This window comes from Ctenopharyngodon idella, chromosome 9 (assembly GCF_019924925.1).
Source record: "Ctenopharyngodon idella isolate HZGC_01 chromosome 9, HZGC01, whole genome shotgun sequence".
Lineage (NCBI taxonomy): Eukaryota > Metazoa > Chordata > Actinopteri > Cypriniformes > Xenocyprididae > Ctenopharyngodon > Ctenopharyngodon idella.
In genome coordinates this window covers 14,056,229-14,073,122 of record NC_067228.1, presented here as the reverse complement: position 1 = coordinate 14,073,122, position 16,894 = coordinate 14,056,229, and the positions used below count along the sequence as shown (strand labels likewise).

The window sequence follows — 16,894 nt, the reverse complement described above, 5'->3', positions numbered from 1 at the left end:
GTGTAAACACCCTTTTCAATTATTATTTTAAATGTACTTTTTAATGATTCTCATTCTGGTGATTCTTGCAGGTTGAACAAGGAGCAAATAAGCTTGTGAAAAACACCTCCAAATAAAATAGTTAACAAAAACAGAACTCAGAAAACAGCCATTTTCTTGTAGGTGTTGTGGAGACACCAACTAAAGAGGCACAAAGTAATAACTATTAAAGTCAGCATGGAATGGAAGTTGCGATTGTCTTTTTTTCCCTAATGTGATGCATATTCGAGTGAAACAGCTTATCGAACAAGAACAAATGTAGAGTGGGACTTAATTTTTACTAAGGCACAATAATAATAATAGTGATGTGAACGGATAAATCATTTAAAATAAATTATAATATTCCATAAGAAGAAGAAGAAGAAGAAGAAAAAGAAGAATTGACAATCTTGAGCACAGTGACTTTAAAGACCAAAAGAAAATTATATTATAACTGCAGGAAGAAAATATGATTTTGGAGTTTAAAGAGAAAAGTCTCCATGGTCTGCCAGCCACTGCTGTGAACTGGTCACCTTAAAGTCAGCTCATGCTGATCTACCACAAGCTTATAAACCTCCCCTACACCAGTGCAGCTGCAAACAATGACTCTCATTGGTGTGGGAGGAGATTAGAGTGATCAAACAATAAGAGCGTGATCAGGTCTCTCACTGCATGACACTCATTCCTCCCGCTATCTCTGACCAAACAGACCAGCATGTAACAGAAGCTGCTGTGAAATATACAAAAAATCATCTTTTGACTTATAAGAGGTCTTTGCACCATTAAAACTTCGTGCAAGTTTCATAACTGAAAACTTAAATTTCATTATAAACAAAGCATTTATGTAACCAAGCTCCAAAAACAGTTCATTTTGATATAGCGGGATCTGTGACGTCATACTGGCAAATATATTTGCAAATGACTGCCCCCAGAGCAAGACATCGACGAATAGTTATACATCACACCATAGGCCCCGCCCACTGTTGTTCAGTCACTAAATGGCTGACATTTGCCTACACTGGATGTGAGCATTGTGCCGCGTCAAAAGCAAATAGAACCCATTATTATTACTGATGCTGTCTACACTGGATACAGTATTCAGATACGCGTTCAGTTTCTGACATAGATAGATAGACAGACAGACAGACTCATACTTTTCTAGAATTCATGTTTTTGAAATCAAACTAGCGCTTTCTAATTAATCCTAAGGGGGAGGGGGGGGGGGGGGGGACCTATAATACAGCACAAGCAAGAGTTTCACATGCTAACTTCTGGAGGTAAAGTTGGACTGTCGTTACTCAAACTCCAGAATGAAACCTCAGCCAACGGCCTGAGGAAATGCAGCCATATTAATTGTCCAAGCAGCCGGCTGCCGCAGAGTTATCCATTTTAACCCAGCTACTATTACAAACAAAATGGCTGAGGTAATGGAGCACAAACATACAAATCACTCCACCACCCGTGAAACGATGAAAGCGGGAGAAATGAAGAAACAGGAAATATCCAAGTATAACATCAAACATGTAATTGCAGTGGTAGTGGGGTTGGAGCATATTCAAACTAGCCAGCAATTATCAAAGGTCCAACAGGTCTTTCCCCCTCCCCTCGGATCTCTTTGCCAATTAAGCTGTCAGGTTGCGCGCAGATGGTTCGCGGTGTATCACAGGCTGCTCCTCTGCCCTGTTGACCAGCTTTGCTAACTTTCACAGCCATCCATCATTCGCTAAAGCCTTAATTAGCTTGTTATTTTGCCATGTAAACTATTCCCGGCATCAAAAAAGGCACCCTCGGAGCATTCTCAATGCTTTCAGACCAGGGCCAACCAGGGGGATAGCGCGGCTTGTGGGAGGGCAGCCAATCAGCGTCGCCCAGAATGGCATTTTCAATAGCCTTTTCAGCATGGTGCGCTGGCAATTATGCCCCCCAGCCCCCACCTTGCTCCACTTCCTGCCAAGTAGCATTTTTTTTTTTTTTTTTGTGGCCTGCAATTTTAGAGCTGATTCATAACCTTGTTATTTCCCTCTCTCATTTCTTTGTAATTATTTATGCTACCTTGGCAGGTTGGGCTATGGAAAGTGCTTATCAAAGATCAGCTGTAAGCCAGTGCAAAATAAGACATAAAGAGGAAAGGAGAGAGAAAGAATGACAATACCAGAGTCCACAATGTTTCCATTTGGCACCATCACCTGGTCGCTCTCTCTCTCTCTCTCTCTCTCTCTGTGTGTGTGTGCGCGTGTGTGTGTGTGTGTGCCAGAGGGAAGCTCTTTGGCTTGCGGATTGATGAATTGGATTAGCCTAATGCAAGTTTGGGTACAGGGCTGCACCTGAGGCATGGCCACGCATTATGATACCAGCTCTCTCTGATTAACAGCACAAACTGATTGAAATCTGGTCCAAAAGGAGCTCTCTAAGTGGATAATCCTCTACAGACAGTGGTGCACATGTTCAACAAACTAGCCGCTAACACTTTTCCATCGGCATTGGCTGATAGAGCTCTGTGCAGCATAAGAAAACAATAAGAGCTGTATGTACTATTACAGATTGCATCTTATGCCCTTTATAGCACTGTAGTTGAGGTGTGCAGTATGATCATATATGGTATATCAGGTAATATCAGTATATCACTTTAGAAATATTTTACTTCATTCAATAAAAAGGCTTATATATTAAAGGCACAATATGTAATTTTCGCCACTAGAGGTCGCTTATTCAAAACAAAGGCGTAGTGTGTTGAAAGTTATGTTAACGTTACTCTGTGCATTCGCTCGGTGGACATTTGTTGCACATTGCAGTAAAGCTAGATCAATATTGGAATGTCACATTAATAAAAGCTGGATGAGTTGTTGCTAAATGGGATGCAATTCATTTTAAAATAGATTATATGATAGAGAAAATGCTGTATTACTGTTACTGTGGCTATGTTAGCCACTTGACAAAATAGCATAATAATGATTATTTTTCTGTCAATAAATGTATCCAAACACTTGCTCACCTGTCTAATAAAACAAATAATATAATAAAGCGTCTTTGGTGTCTCCATGGTTTCTACGGAAGCATAACCGGAAATCGATGGTAACGAGGATATGACGTCATTGAAAGCCGACGCAATGACACAGTCCGTTACACTGGTTAAAATAGCTGATTTCTCTGGGATTTAAACATTGTTGGAAACATTTGGGATAATATAAGTACACAAGTCAACAAATTATATAACATTGTTCTAGTGGTTTTTTGGATATTTTAATCCAAAAATATTACATATTGTGCCTTTAATAACATGTGATTATGGCAATTTTTGGATTATCCATAGAATTAAACACCTTAAGCCCTGAGGGTATTTTCAGAGTTTTTTTTTTTTTTTTTTCTGAGTGACACAAAAAAGTAAAGACTTGTAACTCCAAATCTATAGCAAGGAGAGTCAAAAGGTTGGTATCGTTTGAAAGGAAACTTTTTAAATTAAAAAATATATATATAAATAAATAATTAAATTTGGACATTCTCATGCTGAGAAACTGCAAATAAACAGCAAAAAAAAAAGTGGAAAAAAATTGAAAATTTACATATCTTTCTAATTTAAAATGGAATATCTCATGAAGAAAATACGGTAGCAGGTTCATTCTTTTTTGGTGATGTTCCTCTATATGTGAGCTGTATCTGGATCAAGCCTTGTCGGAACAGAAACGGCCATTACCATATCTGAATTTTATCTTCGGAGGTTTTCTCAGTGTTTGTAAACACAGTGATACACTTTTGAAGTGCATACAAAGTGGATTTGCAGCCCTGTAAACAACAACATGAACCAAACTCCTCCATGCCTCAGCTACAACTACAGTTTTTGAGGGTGGGGCAAAGTAGACATTGTTCACAGGCAGCCAATGAGAACCATAGTCAACAATAATGCAAATTTGTTACATTGTTACATAGGTAAGTAACAGGAAGTGAGACTGCAATTGCTGACGACTTGTTTCAGCAGTTCAGAATCGCTATCATACAGCCACACCGTACATTAAATACATTTACGGCACATAGCGGGCCTATAATGCTGAGTCATTTCACAAAAACAAACGGGATCCACTGATTTTGTTACAGCATTTTGTAGCATTAATACTTCTGATATAATTTTCATGTCATTAACAGTTATTTTCCTTCATTTTACCTGTGTGAGGGTGGTTATTTTTCTTGCTGTGTCCACCATTTTTTTTTCTCTCTCTCTCTCTCTCTCTCCCTCTCTCTCACTCGTTCACTTCTTTGTCCTCCTAGCCAGTCGACCAATAAGGTTTATTTTCCTTCATTATCGTTCCCCCTGTTTTCTCTCATCACGCTTCAGTCAGCCCTAATTTAATCCTCCCTCACCCCTTCCCCTCTCGGTGTCTTTCTCTCGTCTGTCTCTTCATCATTCTTCACACATCCGCCAAACTGAAAAAAAGGAAAGGTGAGTGAGCGCCGCTAATTTTCTTCCGCCCTGGAGGAAGGTTAGCAGAGCACAGTGGCATTTCACTACATTATATCTGATTACGGAGTTTGATGATGAACAGCAGAATAGGCAAATAGTTGCTGGCAATTCAGCCATGATAATGTCGTTTTGTTTACACTGAGATGCAATGAAATGCTTTTGAAATTAGCCAAGTCATTTATATAGCTATACAGCTTCAAATTGTCATTTTAAGATTGATACAGTAAAAGCTATTTAAAAATGTGGATTTTGTATGAAGCCCAAATGTCAGCTTTAGAGAATCCAGAAAGGGTGCTTTGAAATGACTTATTCAATAGTCATATGTGCAAAGTTCAAAGGTCCATAAAAATCATTGTGGCTTGCTTCTGCTGTGTTGTAGCTTGTTTCCGTTGTGTTGTTAACTTGTGTTTGCTGTCTAAATTTCATTGTGGTGCGCACTACTGGGCCACCGTATGACCCATTTAGATGACCCAGGAGCTGTGTTAGATGACAGAGAATACATCATGCTTTGAAGGTACACTCAGTGTTTATGCTTGTTAAAATCAGAAATTAATAGTAATTTAAAATAATAATAATAATAATAATAATAATAATGCATGTACTCAATAGGGTGAAAAATCCAGTCATATCAATTGTCATATTGTCAACTGTCACAGGCTTATATTGTCATATTGTCACAACACAGGCTCATTGGAAAAATGTGCCTCTACCTACATTTTTGCAAAACTCTTAAAACGCACCAATACATAAAATTCACTGAAGTTTTCAGCTGAAATGACCTCTAGTGATAAACACTAGGGGTGTTTTTATGCCGTTTAATGAGTTACACTTAAAGTATAATATCCCCCAAAAGGATTTTTTAAAATACTTGCAGATAAGACATTTCGTCCAGACTAGACATGCTAGTATTACACTGAATAGCTCTGATTTCTTTTTTGGATAGATTTTTTCTTAAGGATAGTGAAGTTAAACATTTCATATCTAAATTTTACTCTATAAGCCATCACAAAGCAGACAATCTGATTTTGTTGCAGAAGGCATGGAGAGAGAACTTAAAATGTGACATTGACGAAAAATGTCTGGGAAGATATTATCAGACTACCCTTGAATATCTCAGTCTGCAATAGAAATGCAATTTAATATTGTACATAGAGCCTATATGTCTCCAAGTAAATATAGCAAAATAAATACAAATGTATCTCCCCAATGTCCTAAATGCAATAATAGTATCAGAACATTCTTTCATTGTCTCTGGGAATGCCCTCTGGTTGTTGATTTTTGGAATGGTGTTTGTGATAAACCATCTATAATATGTAAACAGAAGGTTACAGCATTCCCACTCATATGCTTGCTTGGTGTACTGCCCTCCTCTTTTTTTCTTTTTTTTTTGGAATACTCAGATATCTTTAAATCTTTACTGTTATTAGGGAGGAAATTAATTATGAATAAATGGGTTGGTACTGAACCACCCCTAATTAAGGACTGGATAATCCTGATCAAAGATACTATACTTCTGGAAAAGATTGGGAATATGTTAAAAGTTAAATCTAAATCATTCCAGCAGTTGTGGACAATTCCTTTGAACTGTCTTGGCATTGACTATGTAAGTCTGCTATCCTTAAATGCTCACACAATGATATTGTAATTCTGAATATTACCACACTGCTGTTTTTTTTTAATTATTATAATTATTAATACATATTTTTTGACACTGCATATTGTCAATGCTGCACTTATTCACTTGTTTATGCTGATTATTTTGAAAAACTCAATAAAAAAGTAAATTAAAAAAAATATTAAAATAAAATAAAACACTAGGGCTGCAACTAATAATTATTTTGATAATCAATGTATCTTTGTATTAATCAGATTAAAAATCTAAAAAATATTATACATTAAAATTTATTTTTTAAATTAAAAATTATTTTTAATCCACTATTTTAAACAATGTTATTCCACATCCTGCCCAGTGCTGTCCTCCAAACAATGTGTAATATAAAGCCTATGAAAACAAATATAGTGAATGTATCTATGTTGGCTATGTACATTATAAGCAAAAAAAAAAAAAAAAAAGGTTAAAATACAAACATTATGATTTATACCTAAAATCTACTTTTTAAAAGCAGAAATTAAAATGACTAAATCAAAAATGATAATAAACAAAAATAAAAGCACAGAATGTTAACTTGTACGAGGTATGAAGAATGCAGTCAATCGTCTGAACAAAGTAATTATATTCTGACAATAGTGCCTTTACTGTTTCTGCTCTAATAAATATTACTTGTGTTACATGTAGAATTTTAAACCTACACTTAATTTCTAACAATATATAAGCAAAATGTGTATTTTAGTCAGAATTACTGTGCTCCGTCTGTTTGACGGGCATGCGCCCACTGGCGCTCGTTCATTGAAGTCTGTGAAGTTTAATAAAGCTCGTTTGTTGTCAGAATATGCTAAATGGAAATACTCACAGGACATTATAACATTTACAGATAAGGATATAACCATAAAATGTAAGTAATGTGCTGAGGAAAACATGTGTCAGATGCATCTGTCAAAGCTTGATAGGGCAAGACGTGGTAAACTCTTATGTTTTTGTTTGAACTGAAGCACTTATAAATATAAAGCATTCTCATGAATCAGACAACTTGGATCATGTACCTTTCCTGCACCACCTCACTCTGTGTCCTCCGGTATTTTCCATATGCGTTTTGTCCATAGATGGGTTATTCACTACTTTAAAGCGACGACGTGATTGGCTGGGCACAGCGCACAGACGCGACTAATCGATAGCCAAATTCGTTGTCAATTATTTTAATTATTGATTGGTTGTTGCAGCCCTATAAAACACCAACAACTTTTATTCCTTTTCACACAGATTTTGGTTAGGGGGCAGATTAATAAAGACTAATAAGACTTACATTTGCATGTTCCTTGAACAATACCACAGTATGACCTCAAAACACTTTCATAGTTTTGATGATTTGTAAACTACATTTCACGTTTACATCACATAACCAGCTCCATGTGTATGACTTTTCAGATATAGCACTTGCGATATACAAGTCAGGGTACAAATCAGTGAAACACATGTCACAACACTCCATAAAAAACCTCAAAGACTTGTAGAAGTGAGCTAAAATGGCATAGTTGCTCCAGTAAATGCATTTGTATCTCACATTTGATTTTTGTTAACACTATCGATTAGGTTAAGAGAATGGTTTAAGTGTAGGTGGTACATTATTTTCAAACTCGACTTAACCTTTAGCACCACTCACATTTGATTTCCGAACTTCCGCGACAAAATAATAATAATAATAATAATAAAATATCAAAATAACATTGCCACATTCACGTTCATCTGTTATGGGGAAAACTGTATATGTTTTTAGTGCCACTCATGCAAGAAGCAGAATAATATAATTTTGCAGAAATGTCACAACAGGCATGTTTGTGTGTGTGTGTGCGCGTGTGTGTGTGTGTGTGCGCGTGTGTGCATGTGTGTACAGAGATTTAAAGAGCACATGCATTTCTATTATTTATTAACTTGGGGAAAAAGTACAAAAGCATTACAAATGATCTTTATGAAGGTAATTTATGACAATTAGACAAAATCTTTAGGAGCGATTTGCATGTGATTCATCTTAGAATTAAATTGATCAAGTTCTTGAAAAAGGCAGTTATCTAAGTCACACTTGCACACAAGTCAAGTACAATATTTAATATTACATTTATCTCAAAGCACACTGCAGGTAGGCATCAAGATCAGGTCTCTTTATTGAATTCAGTCTGTCAGTCAGCCAGTCAGGCAGACAAAGGAAGAGTTCTCGCAAAAATGAAAATTCTCAACATTTGCTCACTCTCAGATCTTTTTTTTAAACCTATATGGAATGCAGAATGAGTTATTTATAAAAGAATGTCAAAGCTGCTCTTTTATATATAGTAAAAGTGAATGCTGACCACTGCTGTCAAGTAAGATCTACAATGAAAAATGGCTCACAGTAAATTTTAGTACTCACACAGAGCTATCATATGGCTTCAGAAGACATGTGGAATACTTTGATATTGTGCTGTCACAGCGATTTATTTATTTATTTATTTATATCATTCTCCTTTTGGAGTTTAATAGCCCTTGGTCCTCATCCACTTTCATTGTATGGAGGTGAGCAGTAACATCTCCCTTTGTCTTTCATGCAAGAGAGAACCACATGCAGGTTTGGAATGACATGAGGGAGAGTAAAATAACAGAATTTAAATTTTGATAAGAAGGATGACAATAAATAAAGAGACAATGATTCTAACATTGTAGAATTTTTGCCTAATTAGTATAACTCAATGTCACATAACAACTGATTGTCAGTTAGTCAAGCAAAAAAGGGAAAAACAGTGAGGATAAGCACACAGATGAACGAACATGCCCTCCCGCGGAGAAAACAAGTTAACAACTGATTGAAGACTGAGCTGGTGACTAGTGAAAGACTTGGGAGATGCAGGAATTCGTGAGAAATTCATGGCAGCTTGCCGAAACTGCACCGAAATGTGGATGAAATGCGCCCCATTTGATTTAAAGCCCTGTTTGAACATTAAAGGCTTGTGGTGAGAGTACAGGGAGTTGTTCTGAGCGTCTGAGCAAGAGTGAGCTTATGCCAGAGATTCATTAGAGATGCATGGTCTGGTGAAGAATGAAAGACAGACAGACAGAGACAGACAGCACAAGTAATCGTGTGGTGTATATCTTTGAGTCAACATGCTTAATGTGTGTATTGTCAGCATTAACTGAGGCACACCTCAAAATCCAGATAAACCTTCTAATATTATCACAACTATTATCTCCATCTAGTGCAGCAACTCTCATCCCACTGGGAACACCCCCAAAAACAACACGCCTGCTGCATATCCATCAACATGACCTGTGAACAACATGGCAGCCGATAAAAGCCTTCATAGTTCCAATGGATGTTCTGCCACGCGTGTTGGAACTAGGACCGACTTAAAAACATCCATTTCCTTCTCATATTTACACCTTAATCGCTTTATTACCATTCTGACTAAAGTGCGCATGTGCTCAGACGTACACAGATGATGTGTGTTGTTCACACTTCATGAATGAACTCCATGACATTATTCTGAAGTTTTCCCTCTACTACGAATCGCTTAACCCTGTCAACACAACTCACTGCGCAGTCTCTGCTCCTTATTTTCATCCAGAGAAAGTGCAAAGAACAAGTGTGAAAAATTACGGTAAAAAATAACCACACTCCTTACTCTGATTATTGTAAAAAAAAAAAAAAAAAAAAAACGCATTATTGTTGCACATGTAAACATAGTAATGTTGTTTTATGAACCTTTTTTTTAAATGATCAAAAGTACACTAAATAAATGTATAATGTTACAAAAGACTTCTGGTTCAAACAAAACATTTTAATCATCAAATAATCTTGAGAAAATATATTAAGCAGCACAACCTTTTTCAAACCTTTTTTATTATTCTGATTAATAATAAATGTTTAATCAACAAATCATTCAGCATATTAGAATGATTTCTGGAGGATCAAGTGCCACTGAAGACTGAAGTAATGATGCTGAAAATTTAGTTTTGCCATCACAGGAATAAATTACTTTTTAAAATATATTAAAGATAGTAAAAAGTTATTTTAAACTGTAATAATGTTTCACAATATTAATGCTTTTACTTTATTTTTGGTCAAATAAATGAAGCCTTGGTGGGCATAAAGAAACTTCTTTTAAAAATATAAAAAAAAAAAAAAAAACTTAAACCCAAACTTTTAAACAATAGTGTAGGTAAGCAATTTAGAAGCCCAGACTGTTTTTTGTTTTTTTCTTTTTTCACATTATTTTGATGGTCCCTTTAACACATTTTGTTGACTATAACTAAGGTAACATTGCACCTACATGTCTACTAACTCTCATTAGAGTGTTAGTAGAGTATTAGTAGACTGATAGGGTTATGGTTAGAATAAGTTGACATGTACTTGCAAAGTTACTTATAGCCATGAATGTATGTTGGGGGAGCATCAAAATAAAGAGTTAGCAGATATTAAGCAGACAGCCTACTAATACTCTAATGACAGTTAGTTGACATGTAGTTGCAAAGTTAATTATACAGTAGTCAACAGAATGTTCAAAAGGGACCATCAAAATAAAGTGTTACCAAAACTCCCCAAAATAATTAGCAAAAATGCATAGTGTGGACTAGACATTGCTTGTCACTGTGGAAAAAGAAAACATTACATAAATATGATTTATTAAGACATATCTGGTATTGTATTAATTTCAGCAGCCAGGTTTGTTTACATTGCAAACATTGCAGTGTGGGAGTCAGAGCCTGTCACAGCAAAGATATTTATAACTAGACTATGTCCAAAAGGGATGAAAATGAATGAGTGGTGAACTGAAGGTTTGAGCAAACTATCCACCACAGTCTTGTTTGATGTGAATTCAACATATCAGCATCAAATCAACTAAACTCAACATCAACCTTACAACGTAGTCATTTACTTAAACAGTCTAATTGTGTACTAGTGTGTTTAGAAAAGGTGTCATTCGCCCATTGAATTCACTCTTGGCTGCTTTTCATCTCTAAAAAGCTTCTGAGACCTGCAACACAGACAGTGTAAAAAATGCACTATACATGTGTGCTATATAGTCTTGGTTAAGACTTGCAGATAATGTCAGTTTAAAGTACCTTTTAAAGGGTTCTTGCACCATATATAAAAGATTCATATCTTGATGTTAAAAGAGGGTTAGACATGTTTCCATCTAACAGACTAGATCTCTCCGGCGCTCACACGACACACCATTCATCATTGTGGACAGCGGCAAAGCGAAAGCACATGGCCAATGAATGGGAGAAAGGAAACCATCCACACCTGATGACACTATCAGCTTATCAGGAACATGTAAAGAGAAAAATAAACACCCTAAAAATGTAAACTAGCACCAAACAGGCTAAACACTAATTCCCTCATCCTTTTTGCTACTATATTTAATAAACACCTCCTTTGTGGTGCGGAACTAAGCAATTCAGTGATTGCCCTGATTTCACCATCACACCGATGGAGAATTGCAGGCATTTGTTTCAATGAGGTCAATGCAAAGGAGAAATCTTAGTTTATGAAGGTGAGACTAGGCCTGTGTTATTACCTCATTTCTTACAGATGAAGCACAGCAGCTCTATTACGGCCTTTATTTATATGCACCATCACCCCAATCGCAGTCAACAGGGTCTCGGATCGTTCACAGTCTGATCACGGATCTTCCAAAGCATGTTGTGCACAAAAGAGCTTTCTCAAAAATCACAAGATCCAGTATGGGAGCTGGGTTTACAAATATCTTCTTAAGGAAAAAAAGAAAAAGAAAGTTCTTGGGATAAACTTTCAGTTAAAGTGATAGTTCACCCAAAAAAATAAAATTCTCTCATCATTTACTGACCCTCTTATTGTTCCAAACATGTATTACTTTCTTTATTCAGTGGATCATAAGAGAAGATAATCTGAACAATGCATCCTTTCTTGTAACCTTTCTTTTTTCATATAATGGAAGTAAATGGTAATCAAAACTGTTTGGTTAACAATCTTCTAAATTTCTTCTTTTGTGTTCTGAAAAATAAAGCAAGTCACACAGGTTTGAAACAAAAAGAGGGTGACTACATAATGGCACAATGTTTTTGAGTGAACTTTCTTCTTCAAAAAAAATCTTAAAATAAGAATTTAGCTTACTCATGAGGTTGTCTTATTTAATACAACAAACTAAATACTTCAACAATACATTTATCTACTGTCTCGGTTAACCTTTTTTTAACCCCACAGTCATTACTCTCACAGTCTTTCAGCCTGTCTTCCTTGTTGATAACCTAAAATATCTCTATCTAGAACACAAACATTCAATACACCGCACATATTATGCAGGTATGCTAGACTACAAAAGAAGAATATGTATGCTATGTATTATATGTAGTTATATTATATTTTCTAATGTTTCAATGCTTCATATTCAAAATAACCCAATAAATGTATTAAACAGATTGTCTTTAAAGATTTAAGGAAATTGTAAGGTTATCCTGACTTTTAAAAGGCTATTCACAATTATTTTTTAAAGTATTTAAATTCTTCTTATGTTTATATATATATATATATATATATATATATATATATATATATATATATATGAACATTCTTTTAAGGAATACAAAATGTGCTTAACTTTTTCTCTTTTTAAATACACAGTCACCATAGACAAAAGACATAATAGAGATTTGATGTCTATGGCATCAAACATTTAAAACATATATATATGAGCTTTGTTCCAGGCACTTAGTAGCAAGTCAACTGGATATTATCATTAAAGTTTATGCAATACTCTGTTATTTATTACTTTTGGATGGACAGAACGTCTGACCATAGAGTCTCACAGTTTCCAATCATTTCTTCAATTCTGTCTGTAGAACCGTTAACAGAGACTGCTGCGCCACTAACTGCCACTAAATGATTTGCCACGACTCGTCTTAAAGAATTCAGTCAGACATTAGCTGAATGCCCCTGCACAAAGCAAAATATTTCACACTAAAATATGAGCTTAACGCCTATCATTGATATTGGTGGGAAGCGTTACTTGCATCATAAAACTATGTATGATCACATGATGAATACGTGCTGTGATATGCAAATGGGACATAATGATGCCAAATGGAGAATCTGTATGTGGGGTTCCCTTTCCCTGGGGGAGTCAGAAGACAGATAGTATAAAGAGGGATTTACAGGAACATTATTGTATTCAGATAACTCCCATGTGAATAAATGCATAGCAATGATAGGAAAATGAACCTCCATGTAGGCCAGGAACTACTGAGACATCATCACCCATGACAAGCCATGATTTATGAAAAGGCAAAGGAAAGTGTAAGGGAAAATGAGCCGGTGAGCATCTAACCTGCACAGATAAGTGGAAAGGTTTAGCGGAATAATATTTTCTGAATACAAAACACATACTGAGAAATGTTATGCCCACACAATAATCATCTTTAAAGAACATCTGCCTCATGGTTAGACTTATATAGTCTATATATTTATTTGAAATAAACTCAAGGCCATAAATGACACAATTTACTAGGCATCAGACAGATATGAATGACAAAACCTCACCTCAGTTCTACACTATGAACTTACGGAACAATGGAAGGCGAATATATGAAAAAGGAAAACACACAGTGAAAATGACAAATGGGCCGCTTCAATAATGTTATTGTATAACTCCATCCTCAGCGGCGGTTTGTCAATGTAACATGGCCTCCATCTATCATCCATTCCTCCACTGCCCTATTCTCTCCATCAAAACAGCCAATAATCCTTCATCCAATTAACAGACAATAACAACTTTCAGTGGTGGAGTCCAAGGTGAAAGGTCAAACATGTATAATGAAGATTAAGTCCGTCACATTGCCACCTGTTAGACAGACATCTCGTAGTTCTTTTATTCAGTCTATCAGGTTTGGTCTCTCTCATTTGTGTTATCGATCCTGACAGTGAATTTGGCATTCGTGCCACTCAGCGTTTTATACATCATGACAGATATCAGCCCTATAGTGCTTAGTAAAGCACTTCACAAATTGATTTTGTAAACAGAGACACCGCAAACAATAAATTCATATCGACCTCATATATCATGAGAATAATCAGTGGCATCTTTCATTGTTTAATATGATTTTACCTTAATGCTGGCAAATTTAGCTTGACTGAATCCTGAAAGGACTGCTGGCCATGACAGAGTCCTCGAAATTTCCATCTGAAACACATCATGTTGTCTACGTTATATATTTGATCAAGTTTTCATAAATGTACACAGTGTGTTGAAATTTGGTGTATTTGCAGGCATTTATTCACAACTAACACACACAGTCATAGTGGATACTCAAACACAATAACATTTATAAACTTTTATAAAGACCCACATTAAAGACCTCTCATTAGCATATCAGTGTCTTTATGCAAAGGAACCTCACAATGCACCTTTTATACATCTGATGAAATATATTGGTAACACTTTACAATAAGGTTCATTTGTTAACATTAGTTAATGTATTAACTAACACGAACTAACCATAAGCAATATATTTGTTACTGTATTTCTTCATCTTTGTTATCGTTAGTTAATAAAAATGCAGTTGTTCATTGTTTGTTCATGTTAGTTCACAGTGCATTAACTAATATTAACAAAAACAACTCTTGATTTTAATAATTATTAGTAAATGTTGAAATTAACATGAACAAAGATTAATAAATGCTATAGAAGTGCAGTTAATTATTAGTTCATGTTAACTAATGTAGTTAAATAATGCTAACTAATGAACCTTATTGTAAAGTGTTACCAATATATTTAAGATAAAATATAAAATTTAATCTCAAAGCATTTATAAGGCCACTGAGAGTATGTGATTTTTGTGTATGTGTGGTTTCAGTTGTTCCTAGATTTTTCATAAACTGTTTTGTATGCATATTAAGTCTTTTTTTATTTCTTGTGGAAACCGCACAACCCAAAAACATCATAAACTAGCTGAAGGTGGTTTGCTGGTCTTAGCCAGTCCCCCAGGCTGGTTTTTGACTGATTTTAGAGGCACTTTTTCAGCTGGGCAGGCTGGGAAACTACTGTAGCTAGACCAACTGAAGACCAGTTTGGCAAGGTTTGGAGACTCAATTCATCTAAAACCAGTAGAGATGGGCAACAAGCAGGATTTGACATTTTGCAAGATGAAAATAATCTGAAAACTTTCACTACTGAAAGTGAAAGTAACGTGACATGTGTATGGTGTCCCAGTGTTCATTCACTCACAAATCCGACACTCTTACCATTAGGTCACAACTGCCCCTAATAGATATCATGTCCAGTTGATGTAACAAAAAGACATTTTGTCCCACATTGTAGGAAAAAAAATGTGACCCACTCACCTACACATTTCCATCCATCCTCAGAAAAGCTTGTTGAATCACGGATTTGCCATTGTTGAGCCGGCTCACTGGGAAAGTCTGGTTAAGCAGGAATAATGAACACCACACAGATAAATTCATGCCACTTGCTGCTGTGAAACACAAGATATGTGCATTCAGGCGAGATGTTGAACTTTTTATCCTTATTAGGCTTTAATCATTAAACTGTACATTCATTCTGATGGCAATGTACAGAAAAGGCCACGATGTGTTCACAAAAGACCCTGAAGCTAACACGACCATCTCACAATCGCATTAGCCAGCTAATTCAATGAGCGAAGCTAGCACTAATGTTACGCTCCTCTGTCCTTCGCTTTGTTTCTCTGTTCTTAGTCCCGTTTTCTGCATTTTTCTTAATTTGTCTCCTTCCCTTGCCCTCTTTTTTAGCCACATCTTTCCCTCATAGCCCTTGTTTCCTCATTACACCTGTACAATTCATTCATATTTCATTTTTCATGACCAAATGTGAGAAAATGGTAATCATTTTTATGCATACAGTCCTGAGTAGGGGTCCTGTCTTTGCATGAAATGCAGAGAGAGAAAGAGACGGAAAGAGCCCCACAGACCTGCTCTCATGAAGCAAGAGGCAGACGCTCAAAGGTAATAAAAGAGCGATCTAATAATTATGACATTTTCTGTGCGCTGGAACACCTGTGAGGGAATTGTTGGAGAGGAACTAAACGCGGCTCATTCGAAGCTCCACCAAGGACAATAAGACAAAAACAGAATAATACGCATGAAAATGTGAAAGAGGAAACAGAGAGACTATTTAAAGCCCCAGGTACCTGCACTAATTACCAGAAGGAACACATTAAAAATAAATGCGTCATTATGTTAACAATTAATATAATTATGTTTGTCCCTGCGGCCACTCTGTCCTGTGTGTGTGTTTAATGTGAGGGAGTGACAGAGACTCCAGGAAACACAAAAAGAGAGCATGTGTGTGTGTGAGTCTCCAGAGGTCAATTTTCCTCCAAGACAGCAACCTAATAAGCACTTCTAAAGAATGTTAAAAATATTGACATGCCGTATTTGACTTTTTGTGTCTCTTGATCTGTACCATCTCCCATTTCGAACACACACAAACACACACGCAGCATAAGCCTGTTTTGATGAAAAACCGCAGAAGGGCGTACATTAATATCACACACGTTCAAAAGAAAATAACCATCTTTCTTATTAATATTTGCTTTGCTTCGTCGCCATATCTGTGATGCGCATATTTATGTTGATTTTCATAACACAGAACCCAACCTACTATATTTAAAGATGACATTTGCATATTTTTTTTAAAGCTGAATTTTCTTGCATAATCTTAGAGAGCATTTCTTTATTATTGCTCCTTTGCACTCCCTTTCCATCTGCCAAAATTTACTTTATCTGTCTGACATTTCATCACCATATTTATGATGAGCATATGTAT

The 16,894-nt window shown here is 35.9% G+C and overlaps 1 long non-coding RNA gene across 2 annotated transcripts in view; it reads right to left on the bottom strand.

Moving 5' to 3' along the window:
* Positions 1-15,533, bottom strand: part of LOC127519077 (uncharacterized) — a 304,028-nt gene extending 288,495 nt beyond the window's left edge. For both annotated transcript variants that reach the window (XR_007931718.1, XR_007931719.1), the window contains exons 1-2: positions 15,433-15,533; positions 14,198-14,272 (exon numbers count right to left, since the gene is read on the bottom strand). This is a non-coding gene — a long non-coding RNA (uncharacterized LOC127519077). The remainder of the gene's footprint in view (positions 1-14,197; positions 14,273-15,432) is intronic.
* Between the last annotated feature and the right edge of the window lie 1,361 nt (positions 15,534-16,894).